At 40.8% G+C, this 14,235-nt stretch overlaps 2 long non-coding RNA genes across 3 annotated transcripts in view; both read right to left on the bottom strand.

Annotated features, from left to right (window-relative positions):
* The window catches only part of LOC309658257, a 54,949-nt gene extending 40,730 nt beyond the window's left edge, over nucleotides 1–14,219 (bottom strand). For both annotated transcript variants that reach the window (XR_014262147.1, XR_014262148.1), the window contains exon 1: nucleotides 1,383–14,219. This is a non-coding gene — a long non-coding RNA (uncharacterized lncRNA). The remainder of the gene's footprint in view (nucleotides 1–1,382) is intronic.
* Nucleotides 1–14,235, bottom strand: part of LOC309658286 — a 241,063-nt gene that overhangs the window by 148,425 nt on the left and 78,403 nt on the right. The gene's annotated exons all lie outside the window — the stretch shown is intronic.

Raw genomic sequence — 14,235 nt, 5'->3', positions numbered from 1 at the left:
TGTAGGAGGAAGGTGGAGGAGAGGCAGTGAGTACCAATAAATCAATTATATGTATCCCTACCCTATGCATTTATAAAAAATTATCTTTCTTCATTTCTAATAGGTGAACATGAGAGAAGTACGTGCTGAGTTAAATGGTCCCACTCCCTACATAGAAAGCATAGTTTCTTGGACGATGATTATCTGTAGGCAGCACAACAGCGAAGAGGTGAACGCATAGGCATTGGAGGCAGGCAGAGGTCTGTCTCTCCCTTTTACTGGCTATGGGTTTTGGGGAAGTTACTTAACCTATTTAATCTTATATTCACATCTGCAAAATGAGAAGTGTTACGGGCTGAATTGTGTCCTCCCAGAACTCACATGTCAAAGTCTTAGCCTCCAGTACTTCAGAATGGGACCTTATCTGGTAATATAAGTGTTGCAGATGTACTTAGTTAAGTTAAAATGAGGTCAAACTGGAGTAGGGTGGGTCTCTAATCCAACACGACTGCTGTCCTTATTAAAAAGGGAAATTTGGACACAGAAACATACAAGGGAGTATGCCATGTGAAGATGAAGGCAGAGAGCAGGATGATGCTTCTAAAAGCCAAGGAACCAGCCCTGCCAACACCCTGATCTCAGACGTCCAGCCTCCAGAACTGTGAGACAGTGAATTTCTCCTGTTGAAGCATGGTATTTTGTTACAGCAGCCCTTGCGAACTAATACATTGATTAAAATAGTTACCAGCCCCATAGAATGGTACTGAGGATTAAATGAGGTGATGCACAGGAAGTGTTTAATATGGTGATTGGCACATAGAAAGTACTTAAAAACTGGTTGCTGTTGTTATTGTTTAGAGTAGGTTAATAGACTCAGCCAACAATAAGCATATCTACTGAGATAAGACATACCCTGAAGTTGCCTCCCCAATATCCACCCCATGTCCTGGAGGATCCTGAATTTTTCAGTCACATGACACAGGTAGGACTGACTCTTCCCTCAATTCCAGGATGTACCCTGAGTGGCCTAAACCCTTCACTGTAACCTCCCTTCCTCTCCCACAGGAACTGGATGGCAGATGAACAAGTAACCTAAGCCTGAACGAATTATCACATAGCATTTCTCAGGCCATAGATGGGGGACCCTGAGGGAACCTATGACTGAAGATAATTCAATCAGGGAGAATCTCTAGACTTTACTTTGACAGTTTGAAGAAAGATAGGTCTCCCACCCCTCCTACCCTTCAGGCTTGGAAATGAACAGAAAGAATGTAAATATTGGTCCTTTGAGGGAATTCAAACTAGGAACAGAGCTGATGAAGGTAGAGTTGAGAGAATTTCAGAGTCATCGTGGCCCTGGTGACATCCTACAACCACTGTATAGCAAATCCCATCAGCCTTACCTTTTTCCAGCTAGTTTGAGTTTGAGTTGGGTTCTCTTGTGAACGTGGCATATTTAGCAGGCAGGACTTCCTAGGAGAAAAGCGGGAAACAGCTTTATTTTTCACTACTGCTCTTTAAATTTACCTGGTCAATTCTCCCTTCTCTATCTATTGCAGTATACTGAGCAGACCACTTAGCTTTTCTGTCATTTTCAAGGTATTAGAATAGTCCTGTTTTCAGGTGCCAAAAGTCCAGGTTGATTTAAGTAAGAGCTTCCATTTCTGGCGTAGTTGAAAGCTTCTCAGGCCCATCTGGGCTTGGAAAGCTGCAGGAGTGAAGGAGAATCATGGTCTTTTCTCTATTTCTTTACCTTGTTTTCCCCTCCTCCTCTATGCATCCTGCTGCTCTTGGGTGCCCCAGGGTCAGGATGGAAAGGAGAAATGGGAGGAAAAAAATAGGGTCTAACTTGATGGTGATGGTTTAATCCAGCATCAGTGCTCTCCTGTGGCTGATGTCCAAATGCTGGCCTTTGGTCTCATGGGATATTTTCATGACCTCTTCACAAACTTGCCTCTAACAGGGCACAATTGCTAGGTTGGGCATTGTGCCCTATGGCTGACCTTTCAGAGATCATTACCTTCAGCATCTCTGAACTTCTCTATGAACTGACATGGAGTAATTTCCAGGATGAAAAATGCATAGTGTGAAAAGAGTGCCCATAGTATGCTACTTTTTGTATAATAAAGAAGAGGAAATAAGAAACTACACATGTAGTATCTGCTCAACAGTGCTCTGTGAGCCTAAGACACCCTTGGCTCTAATGGAAGCAAAGTCATGAATAATATTTTCAATATCTACTTCTTTGCTTATATTGTTTTCAGTTGAGACAATTACCGTGCTTGTTCATTTCTTTTGACCAAGAGGCGATCTTAAATAATTTTTAATTAAGCTGAAGTAAAATTACAGTAGTCTGTTTTAGGATAAATACAATATTTAAATTTAAAATAATGTCATGAGTATTAATCTACCTACTTTTCAATTTTTCAATTTTTTTCAACTGCCTTACAGTCCTAGGAGAAAATTTGCCATTAAAGACTACTTAAAGGGCTTCCCTGGTGGCGCAGTGGTTGGGAGTCCGCCTGCCGATGCAGGGGACACGGGTTCGATCCCTGGTCCGGGGGGATCCCACATGCTGCGGAGCAACGAGGCCCATGTGCAACTACTGAGCCTGCGCTCTAGAGCCCGTGAGCCACAACTACTGAGCCCGTGTGCCACAACTACTGAAGCCCACGTGCCACAACTACTGAAGCCCGCGCGCCTGGAGCCCATGCTCCGCGACAAGAGGGGCCGCCGCAGTGAGAGGCCTGGGCACCGCGACGAGGGGTGCCCCTGCTGGCCGCAACTGAAGAAAGCCCGCGCGTAGCAACCAAAGCAGCCAAAAAAACAAAAAAAAACTACTTAAAAACAGGTACATAGGGTGCTCATTTTTATTGCCTCAGGTTCCAATATGGCTCAGCCTTACAATCATGGTTATTTAAAAATTTGACATTTTGTCAGATTTTTACATTAATTTTTATTTTTAAAATATTGCATTAAAATACTATTTATCTTAACTACTGACTTTTTTGTGCACCTTCCTCCCTTTTTTGTGCCCAGGGTGAACTCCTCACACTCCTCATGCTAATCTGGTCCTTGCAGCTTAACTGTGCAAAAAGAAACATAAAAATGACAAACCAGAAATAATACGATTGATTACCTACAGGCAGTGGATGGAATGAGGGTAGAAAGGATAAGGGGGACTGACACCTTTCTGAGCAATCCTTTTCATATATTTTTGACTTTTAGAGTCATGCAAATGTTTCACATACTAAAAAAATGAATAAAATATAATCAACAGGGATGGGATAGAGCCCCAAATTGAATACACACAAAACAGATGAACTGGACTGTTTCACAAATGAACAACATAACCATACTGGAGTGGGAGCAGAAAAGAACCAGCCCAAGCAACTTTGGAAAATAGTACTTTGACTATATACTGAAAGGGCAAAGAAAAAAATGAGCACAAATATTGCACTTTACTTACTAGTTTGTTTTTCTCACAGATATGGATTAGCACTTCTGAAACTACTTTATGTGTATTGGAGCCAATAAGTAAATATACTGTGGCTAATGAGACCCAGGTTTTTCACTGTCAGAGAAAGCAGTTAAAATAAAGGGAAAGGCTGAATGAAATCTATGCTCTTGGTTTGGAATTGGAGATATGAACTAATGGTACGTGTGCACGTAAACACACAATACACATGCATATATATATATATATATATATATATATATATATATATATATACACACACACACATACAGATAGATGGCATCCTACTACCAATGAGCACATCTAGCACCCAGCTCTTCGTTTTTAAATGCCATTATCCAATGAAAGGAATTAGGGCTGATTCCAGAGCTGGGGCAGGAAAGTACAAGATGAATGTAAAACAAAATAGGAACTGCACACACAAAAAATGATGGGATAAGCAAAAGGTCACAGGAGTTCATTTGAAGAGGCTCCAATGTCCAAATGTGGTACAATCTGAGTATGAAAATAAATACTAAGAGTAATGGATTATAACCCATAGCATAAAATAAGAATCATGAGTCCATACTGATATAAATAATTGAATAAATAAATACATAGATGAAAAGGAAAAGCTCTTCTTTACAGAATTCTAACTAGTACATGGAAATAGATAAACGTTATTTGGCAAACACTTTGGTAATAACTTTTTAGGTAAAATTCATGAACGGAAGCTAGAATGAGTGGGTAAAATTAGAGAAACGGTATGTTTACTTAGTCTCAAAGATCTCCCCACAGGATATTTATTAATTACAAAGGAAAAAAGAGTAACTTTAGTGGAAGAACCTGGCAAACATCACTCTAATCAAGTGATCAAAGTGAACGTCATCAGAAATGGGAAAAACATCATGTGGCTCCTGATATGATGCACTGAGAAGGACACAGCATTGCTTCTGTGATATTCTTAACAAGAATGCATAACTTAAATTTAATCATGAGGAAATCTCAGCCCAACTCCAGACAAAGAATATTCTACAAGATATCTGGTCTGAGGAACTGTTTCATATTGAAGGAGAATGAGGAGATATGACATCTAAATGTGCGGTGTGATTCTGCATTGAACCCTGGACCAGAAAAGGGATATTAGTAGGACAATTGGTGAAATTTGTATAAGGCCTATAGATTAGATAATAGTATTGTACCACTGCTAATCTCCTGGCTTTGACAATTATATTGTAGTTATGTAAGATGTTAACATTTGAGGAAGCGAGATGAAAGGTATGCAAAAATTCTTTGTACTAGTTTTGCCATGTATTTGAATCTGGAAAAAAATCAGTCTTTGTAGTCTGGGGTTGCCTCACCACAGCAGGCAAAGTCCTCTTGGAAAAGTCCTTTTAAGACTTCTCTATGCCCATCGAGAGATGAATGGATAAAGAAGATGTGGTATATATATACAATGGAATATTACTCAGCCATAAAAAGGAACGAAATTGGGTCATTTGTAGAGACGTGGATGGATCTAGAGACTGTCATACAGAGTGAAGTAAGTCAGAAAGAGAAAAACAAATATCGTATATTAACACATATATGTGGAACCTAGAAAAATGGTACAGGTGAACCGGTTTGCAAGGCAGAAATAGAGACACAGATGTAGAGAACAAACGTATGGACACCAAGGGGGGAAACAGCGGGGGGTGGGGGTGGGGGTGGGATGAATTGGGAGATTGGGATTGACATGTATATACTGATATGTATAAAATGGATGACTAATAAGAAAATAAATAAAGAAAAAAAAAAGACTTCTCTAGTTTGGCTACTTCTGGATGTGCCAGCTTCTAGAAGTGTAAGCCAAGCCCACCACAAGTCTCTTTGCTTTGCCATCACAGGCAGCTCAAGCCAGGTTCTAGCCATCATACTTTTCCAGGCAAGAGTCAGGCAGCAGTCTCTGGAGTCACCTAAAGTCTGGGGGACATAGGTCAAGTTTTTCAGAACTCTCCACCACAGTTTGCTCCAATCCATGGGGCTCGTGGAACTTCCTGACTTGGCTTGGGGTAAAGGCAGAGAATAACCCTCACTCTAGGCCAACAGCTCCTTTCACAGAAATCCTCTCTCCCCTCTCCTCGAGGACTTTCTTGGTTGCTTTCCTCTAGTCTGGAGATGTCTGATGGGCTGTAGTCCACAGGACTGGTGTAGCTACCTCCTAGTAAGTTTGACATGGACAAGAATACACTTTGTCATCTGACTGGAGGCTGAACCCACAGCCTGAGAAAATGATTAAAATCCCATGTAACATCTTGTAACACCTGCAACTAAAAACATTCTCAAACATTTTCAAATGAAAAAGAAATGGTGACATTCCCTACCAAACCTTTCTTTTGTTTTGTTTGAAGAGACTCAATGGCACCCTTGTAAGGGATTAGTGCAAATACTCCTGAAAGTAAATGGAGCTGCTGAGCTGCCTACCAGCTGCCTCTTGATTAGAAACACTAGACGGTGAATTTCAGCAAGGTAGACATGAAACAGCATCTTACTTAAGAAAGCATATTTGCAATCAAATAATTTACCTAAAAGAAGAGGTTCTATATAAGATATTAAATATCACTGTATCATTGTACTACTTAATATAGTTCTGTATCATTTAGGAATGTGTTAAGCTTAGTGAAAGTGGCCAAGAAGCAGATGGGGTTTTCTTCTTTCTCATATAATAAGTTCAGAGGAGGCATTGCTTATATTGGTTCAGCGGCTCCACAACACTATGGAGAACCAGTTCTTTCTATTTTTAACTCTGTCATCTTTAGCATATTAGCTTTCATCCTTATCATTTTTGTCTTATGGACATAAAATATCTACTCCAACTCCAGAAATCTTATTCCAGGTAGGAAAAAAAGAGATAGGGTGAGGGGATTTTGAACGTCTCGCTCCTCATCGGATTCCTAATTACTTGTCTTACCCAGAATATATCACATAGCTACCACTAACCATGAGGGATGCTGGGATTTAGAGTATTAGCTTTCCATTCTGTAGAGGAGAAGGGCAAGGGGGTCAGGACTGGGTGCTGAGTAAGTAAAATTACAGTGTCTGACATGGGTGCTTTGCATATACTTGTCATTCAATAAAATTATGTACATAGAACAAATGTGTAAAGAATTATCCATATTATAATGGCCAATGAAAAGTGGCTTTTAAAATAATAACAATACAATAAACAGGTGTTTTTGTTCTGCTGAAAAATTTTAGTGGAAACTGCAGCTTCAAACCTTAGGTTAAAAAGCAACAGACTGTATGAAATGGGAGAAAATATTTGCAAATCATAAATCTTATAAGGGGTTAATATCCAAAATACATAAAGAACTCATACGACTCAACAGCAAAACAAAAACACAAACCCAAGCAATCTGATTAAAAAATGGGCAGAGGGGCTTCCCTGGTGGCGCAGTGGTTAAGAGTCTGCCTGCCAATGCAGGGGACACGGGTTCGAGCCCTGGTCTGGGAAGATCCCACATGCCGCGGAGCAACTGGGCCCGTGAGCCACAACTACTGAGCCTGCGCGTCTGGACCCTGTGCTCCGCAACAAGAGAGGCCGCGATAGTGAGAGGCCCGCGCACCGCGATGAAGAGTGGCCCCCGCTCACCGCAACTAGAGAAAGCCCTCACACAGAAACGAAGACCCAACACAGCCAAAATAAATAAATAAATTTATAAAAAAAAAAAAATGGGCAGAGGATCTGAATAGATATTTTTCCAAAGAACACAGACAGATGGCCAACAGACACGTGAAAAGATGCTCAGCATCACGAATCATCAGGGGAATGGAAATCAAAACCACAATGAGATATCACTTCACACCTGTTAGAATGGCTAACATCAAAAAGACAAGAAATAACAAGTTTAGGAGAGGTTATGGAGAAAAGGGAACACTTGTGCACTATTGGTGGGGATGTAAATTGCTATAGCTATTTATGGAGGTTCCTCAAAAAATTAAAAATAGAACTACCATATGATTCAGCAATTCTACTTCTGGGTATTTATCTGAAGAAAATGAAAACACTAAGTCGAAAAGATATCTGCACCCCCATGTTCATTGCAGGATTACTTACAATAGCCAAGACATGGAAGCAACGTAAGTATCTATCAACAGATAAATGCGTAAAGAAAATGTGATACATATATCACAGGTGGAGCAGTTGCAGGCCTGGACTTTGCCCCATGCCAAACTGGTGAGCCAGAAAATAAGCCACCATGAGCGTGAGCCACAAAAGTACTGGCCCCAATCTTCTAGGCATAAAAACCAAAATGCCTGCTTCTTCTCTTCTGCCTACCGAATTTCATGTGAAAATATCTCTTGTCAACCACCCTAACCAAAATAAACGCAGAGGAAAGTTCAGCCTAGCCAAGTTGACTCATTATAATGCTACCCAAACCTAGTAAAAACACAAAGTGATGCATGCACGAGGCTGTTCATTGCTGTACTGATTGTAATAGCACAAGACTGGAAACAGCCCAGATGTCCATTAATAGGGAACTAGATAAATAAACTAGGGTACATCTACACTGTGCAGCTGTAAAATCGGATGTGAAAAAAAAGTTTTTATATGCTGCCATGGAGTGATGTCCAAGATATATTGCTAAGTGAGGGAAAAAGAAAAAGGAAGATGCAAAACAATAAGGATAGTATATTATCTTTCATCTAAGGGAGTATTTCCTAGCTCTGTCCATTAAAAAGTCCTAGAAAAACAACTAACTAAATAGCAATGAGCACCTTTCACAACCAGAATGCTGTATCTAACACTTCCCACTAAAGGATTCAGTGGGTCCTTAACGAAATGGCTGAATCTATCTCCAGGACAGGAAATGTATAATGTTAGCCTGGAATATTCTATTGAGGCAGGAGATAGATGGGCCCAGGTCAAACAGCTGAAGTTCATAGTTCGTCCCCTGTGGCCAGAAACTCCATAATAGCAGAAACTCCATAAAAGCAGGATGATGGAGGAGGCTGGGCTCTGCCCAGATAAGAGATAAAAGACCACATATTCCTCATTCTCGAAGTCAAGGAGACCTTCCCGATTACACATGCTCAGAAAGGCTCCTTGGAGGTCAAAATGGAGGGGGCGCCACCCCATAGTAAGTGATGTCAACTACCCATAGGCCTCTTTGCTAGAATCCATCTTAGCTAAGAGATGCGCACACACACAGGGGAGGACCTTGAGATATACTAAATACGGACTCAGAACCAGGCAAAGCAAGATGACTGGTCAAAGGAAACCTGGAAGAAATACCCCATAAATGTAATTCAAACTACCATGAGGGCGCGACTCTCTCTCTGAGCCCACCCGTGTGTCTATCCACACGTACTGTACTCTTTTTCCTCCTAATAAACGCTTTACTTGCTTCACTACTTTCCGTCTCTATGTGGAAATTCATTTCTACACAGCTGATGGGCCAGGGTCTTGTCACTGGTCACTGGTCCCTGGTGGTCTGGTGGCTAGGATTCAGCGCTCTCACTGCCACTGCCCAAACTCAATCTCTGGCCGGAAATCGAAATCCTGCTTCAAGCCACTGCAGGCCGAGGCCACCCAAGATCACTATCATACCAGAAAGTAAGAAAGCTATCAAAGACTACTGGAGTCATTTCACAAAGAATCAAAGCCAACTTGAAGGGACTCTCGCTGCCCAAACTGGGCCATTATGAGCATCCCTTCCCCCACAAAAAGGGAAGAAAGATTGAGACACTGGTTATATTTAAATTCATGTGCACATAAAGATACTAAAAAAAGAAAAAATCCAGGGTACCACCTACTATTCTGAAAACAAGTAAATAAAAGGAGAGATGCAATCATTTATGAACTATTTTTCTAGTTTTCAGGGTAACCAAATAGTTGACAAGGGAAAAGTCTCCTTTACAGAAGAATTCCAGCCAATAATTGTAGAGGGAATGATAAAATTAGAAGGAAGGAAGCAGCTTAGAAAAATGGAAGGAAGCAATGGTCAGTTAAAACTCTTAGGTGAATGGAAGACTTTATAAAGGAAGAATCCAGCTGATAATACCTGAACTTGACATCACAAAAAGAGAGACAACCAGACATTATGTATACCCTGACACAACATGAGGTATTCTAGGCACCTATGTATGACGTATTCTTGCCCAGAAAGTGAACACGATCTTGGTGAAGCCTCTACATCAGAACTGTCCAACACAAATTTCTGCAATGATGGAAATGTTTTTGTGTGCTATCCAATACTATATCTAATACCATAGCCATTAGCCAATAGCCACTTGGCTATTGAGCACTTAACCTGTGAGACTGAGAAACTGACTTTTAAATTTTAGTTAATTTCAATTACAGTAAGTCCCCTACAAACAAGTTCCCTTCTGAGAGCATGTTTGTAAGTCCAATTTGTTTGTAAGTCCAACAATGTTAGCCCAGGTACCCAACTAACACAATCGGCTATATAGTACTGTACTGTAATAGGTTTATAATACTTTTCACACAAATGATACATAAAAAAACCACAAAACATAAAGAAAGCATTTTTAATCTTACAGTACAGCACCTTGAAAAGAACAGTAGTAGAGTACAACAGCTGGCGCTTCTTAGCTGTACCCGCTACATCACCTCTGCTTTTACGCTTGTTTCTGGACATCCTGGGCTTGAAATAAAGATACTGTACTACTGTACTCTATACAGTAAAGTACACAAAAGCACAACCACTTGTAGAGGATGCACACACATGACAATGTACGTGAAACACGTGAACTAACGTGATTGGACATGTGAACGCAGTTCGCATCTTTGAAAGTTTGCAACTTGAAGGTTCATATGTAGGGGACTTACTGAAATTTAAATTTAAGTAGCCACATGTAGTTAGTGGCAACCACACTTGACAGAGCAGCTGTAGCTCTACTAATTTATAGAAAGGATAGGGGATATGTTAAATGATAACACATCTCAGTGTATAACGTGTAGACCTTGTTTGGATCCTTATTCAAACAAATCAAACATAAGAGACAACTGGGGAAATCTGAACTGGATAATTCATAATATTAGGAATTATTTAAAATTTTTACGTGTATCAATGATATTATGTTTAAGCTTTAAAAAATTGTTCTCTCTCCAAGATTCATACTTCAGTATATAAGATGAAAATGTATATGTCTGGGATTTTCTTTAAAGAATCCATCAGAGGGACTTCTCTGGTGGCACAGTGGTTAAGAATCTGTCTGCCAATGCAGGGGGCATGGGTTTGAGCCCTGGTCCGGGAAGATCCCACATGCCGCGGAGCAACTAAGGCCGTGTGCCACAACTACTGTGCCTGTGCTCTAGAGCCCGCGAGCTACAACTACTGAAGCCCTAGAGCCCGTGCTCTGCAACAAGAGAAGCCACCGCAATGAGAAGCCCGCGCACCGCAACTAAGGGTAGCCCCTGCTCGCCGCAACTAGGGAAAGCCTGCACGCAGCAACGAAGACCCAACGCAGCCAAAAATATAAATAAATAAATAAATTTATTAAAAAAAAAAAAAAGAATCCAGCAGAGGTGGAGGGGGAAGGGTGGTGGGAGGGTATACACGAAACAAGATTAGCTATATGTTGATAACTGTTGAAGCTGGGTGATGGGTATATGGTGTTCATCATAATATTCTTTCTATTTCTGTGCATGTTTGAAAATTTCCATCACAGAATGTGTTAACAAATGAAGAGATAAATAAAACCTAGAATTAAAAGAATAGTATATAGTTTTTCCTATGGAATATTATACAACTCCTAAAAAGAATTCAATGGGCCTCTATATATTATACTATGGAAAGAAAGCTAAACCACGTGAGATGAAGAAGGGAAGTTGCATAACAATTGCTATGGTCTGAATGTTTGTATCTCCTACTCCAAATACATGTTGAAATCTTAACCTCCAATAGTAATAATATTAGTAGGTGGGGCCTTTGGGAGGTGATTAGGTCATGAAGGTGGAGCCCTTGTGAATGGGATTAGTGCTTCTATGAGATTCTGCAGAGCTCCCCTTAGCCCTTTTCAATGATGTGAGGATACAGTAAGAGGTTTGCAACCTGGAAGAGAGTCTTCACTTGACCATTCTGGCACTCTGATCTTGACTACCAGCCTCCAGAACTGCGAGAAATAAATTTCTGTTGTGTATAAGCTACCCAGTCTTTTCTGATAGCAGTCTGAATGGACTAAGACAGCAATATAGAAAGTATGATCCTATTTATGTAAACAATAAAAAGATGCATTTATATGTATATATATTTGTAAGTAAATACCTGCCCTTTAATGTACAAGTCCATTTCTTAGAACATATTTACAAAATTATTTTTAGACATCCAAAAGGATATATGTACAGATACTTAACTGTAGTGGTCTGCTTGGGCTGCCATAACGAAATACCACAGACTTGGTGGCTTAAACAATAGAAATTTCTCACAGTTTTGGAGGCTGCGAAGTCCAAGATGAAAGTGCCAGCGGATTCGACTCCTGGTAAGGGCTTTCTTCTGGTTTGCAGATGGCCTCCTTCTCACTATGTCTTCACACAGAGGAGAGAGAGAAAGCTCTGGTGTCTCTTCCTTTATAAGGGCACTAGCTTATAGATTAAGGCCCATCCTTGTGACCTCATTTAACCTTTATCACCTTTTCCATGTTCTATCTCCAAATAGTCACATTGAAGATTAGGTTTTCAACTATGATTTTGGGGGGAACACAAATATTCAGTCCATAACATTTACGAAAGCATTATTTCTTATAGCAAAATTATGGAGACAATTTTTGTGTCCATCTATGGCGAAATGGATAGTTAAATTATAACATATCCATATTATGACTAGTTTGGACAAATGTCCAAAATATATTTTTGAGTATAAAAAGCAAGTTGAACAATATATGAATCACACACATTAAAAAAATACCAAAAAACCCCCCTAACTATATAATCCCCGCCCCCGGTTATATATAGTCTGGAAGTATAGTCATTCAACTACTAACAGTGATTAACCTTAAGGAATAGGAATGGGGATATGAAAAGAGGGGCATTTAACTTTTTCACTTGTATAAGCCTAAATACTTCTAATTTATTTAAAAGATAATGGGCATTCATTACATTTGTAAATCTGAAAAATGCAAAAAGTGGTTGTTTTTTAAACCACTTGATTCCATGAGATAATATCTAAGTGCCTGAAATATTAAAACAGCAAATGTATTTATATAACATGAGCTATGCCTCTCAAATGATTCCGGCTCTGTGCAGAGCTGCATTGAATAATCATGGTCCAGAATCCAGAAACGTATTACAAAGTAGTCTCAACTTTTACTTGCATAGGCTCAAAGAACATTAGCCCCTTCTCCACTATCCTGTAGCTCCTCTCTTGAGACTTTCTCATTCTAAACGTCTAAATCTTCCTCAGCCACAGTCCTGTCCTCTTTTTTTTTATCAGCCTTCCTCAGTTCCTTTAAATAGATATCCTTCCAAGACTCTGTTTTTTCTCTAGCAATTGGTCACACTCTGCGTTTTAAAAGATCCAAGAACCAGGCTGGTGAAGACTTTCCTTCAATTGGGGGAAGGGAAAAGGTGAGGAACAGCTTAGTCTATTCACATATTGCAAGCATTGATTTCTCCAGATTTAGAACTGTCGTTCTGTTAACTAATAATTGGGTCATGTGTATTATGGTTTATCTCAAGTAGATTGTATTCGGGTAGGAAATTACTGTCACTATTTTTATTCCTTACAGTACTTCTTTAATTTATTGTTTGGTCCATTGATGTAAAAAAGATACCTAGGGTAATCATCGGCACCAGGGCCCCTGGGCTGCGGTTGGGGGAGGGATGGTCCTCAGTTTGTCAAAGTGTAGCTTAAGTTGCTCACTTCCAAACAGTCTAATTAAGGTTTATGCATTTCTTACGAGTCATATGCCTTCTTTACAGGTCAGAACATTCTTAGAAATCTTGAGGATTCAGAACTGCACCGCCTCAGACACTGGACCCTCATATAATCCTCTGAGCTCTTTTAGTTGGATGTTGGTATTGGACTTCGAACTAGAGAACCCTGTCTATAATCACTTCATCTGTTTGGGCACCTTCCTCGCGGCCCGTTTCCTTGTCTGCAAAGCGGGGATTGTCGTGTATGCCTCACAGGACGTTACGTGGGGACATGTTGTGGATATATAGCCCTTTTAAAACCTTCTATCTGGAGAAATCACCCAAGCTTGGTTCCTGCCCTGCTCATGTGGAAGAGGCCGACTTAGTCCCCTTTTGCCCCCAAATGACATAATGAGGAAGGATTTCAACTTCGAAGATGTTTGCTCAGAAACGACAGAGCGATAAAAACAGAGTTGAATAAGTCTGGCCAGCAGCTACATCTTTTCTCTCCAACAGATAATAATGCGTATAGTACACTGTCTCTGGCACCTCAAGCTTTAACTTTGGGGAAACAATGAATTCTGCGCCCAGGCCTTCAGGCGAGTCAAAAAACCCGAAGTGGTTATGCTTGTTTGGAGGCCTGCGAGGCACGAGGGGACGGAGAAAGGTGAATCGAGTTGCTCTCTGACTCACAACCGGCTCGCCCTCCGTACCTAACACAGCTAAGTGTTGTCGTCGCCATTTTGCAGGGTGGGCTGCGCAGTCTCCTGTCGCAAGGCCCGCGCGCCTGGGCCGGAGAGGACGTGGAAGGCTAGAAGGCGGGGAACGCGCGCTACCCGGAGGAAGCACGCGTGCGCACAGGCGGCGGCTGCGGCGGAGGGGTGGGGCCGGGGTACGAGTGCGCGTGCTCGGTGGGAGCCCGCGTAGTACCTGGAGGAGGTGG

Source organism: Balaenoptera physalus (genome assembly GCF_965194825.1).
Source record: "Balaenoptera physalus genome assembly, chromosome: 3".
In the NCBI taxonomy this organism is placed as follows: Eukaryota; Metazoa; Chordata; class Mammalia; order Artiodactyla; family Balaenopteridae; genus Balaenoptera; species Balaenoptera physalus.
Note: the sequence above shows the minus strand (reverse complement) of the source record. Positions and strands in the feature narration are given on the sequence as shown.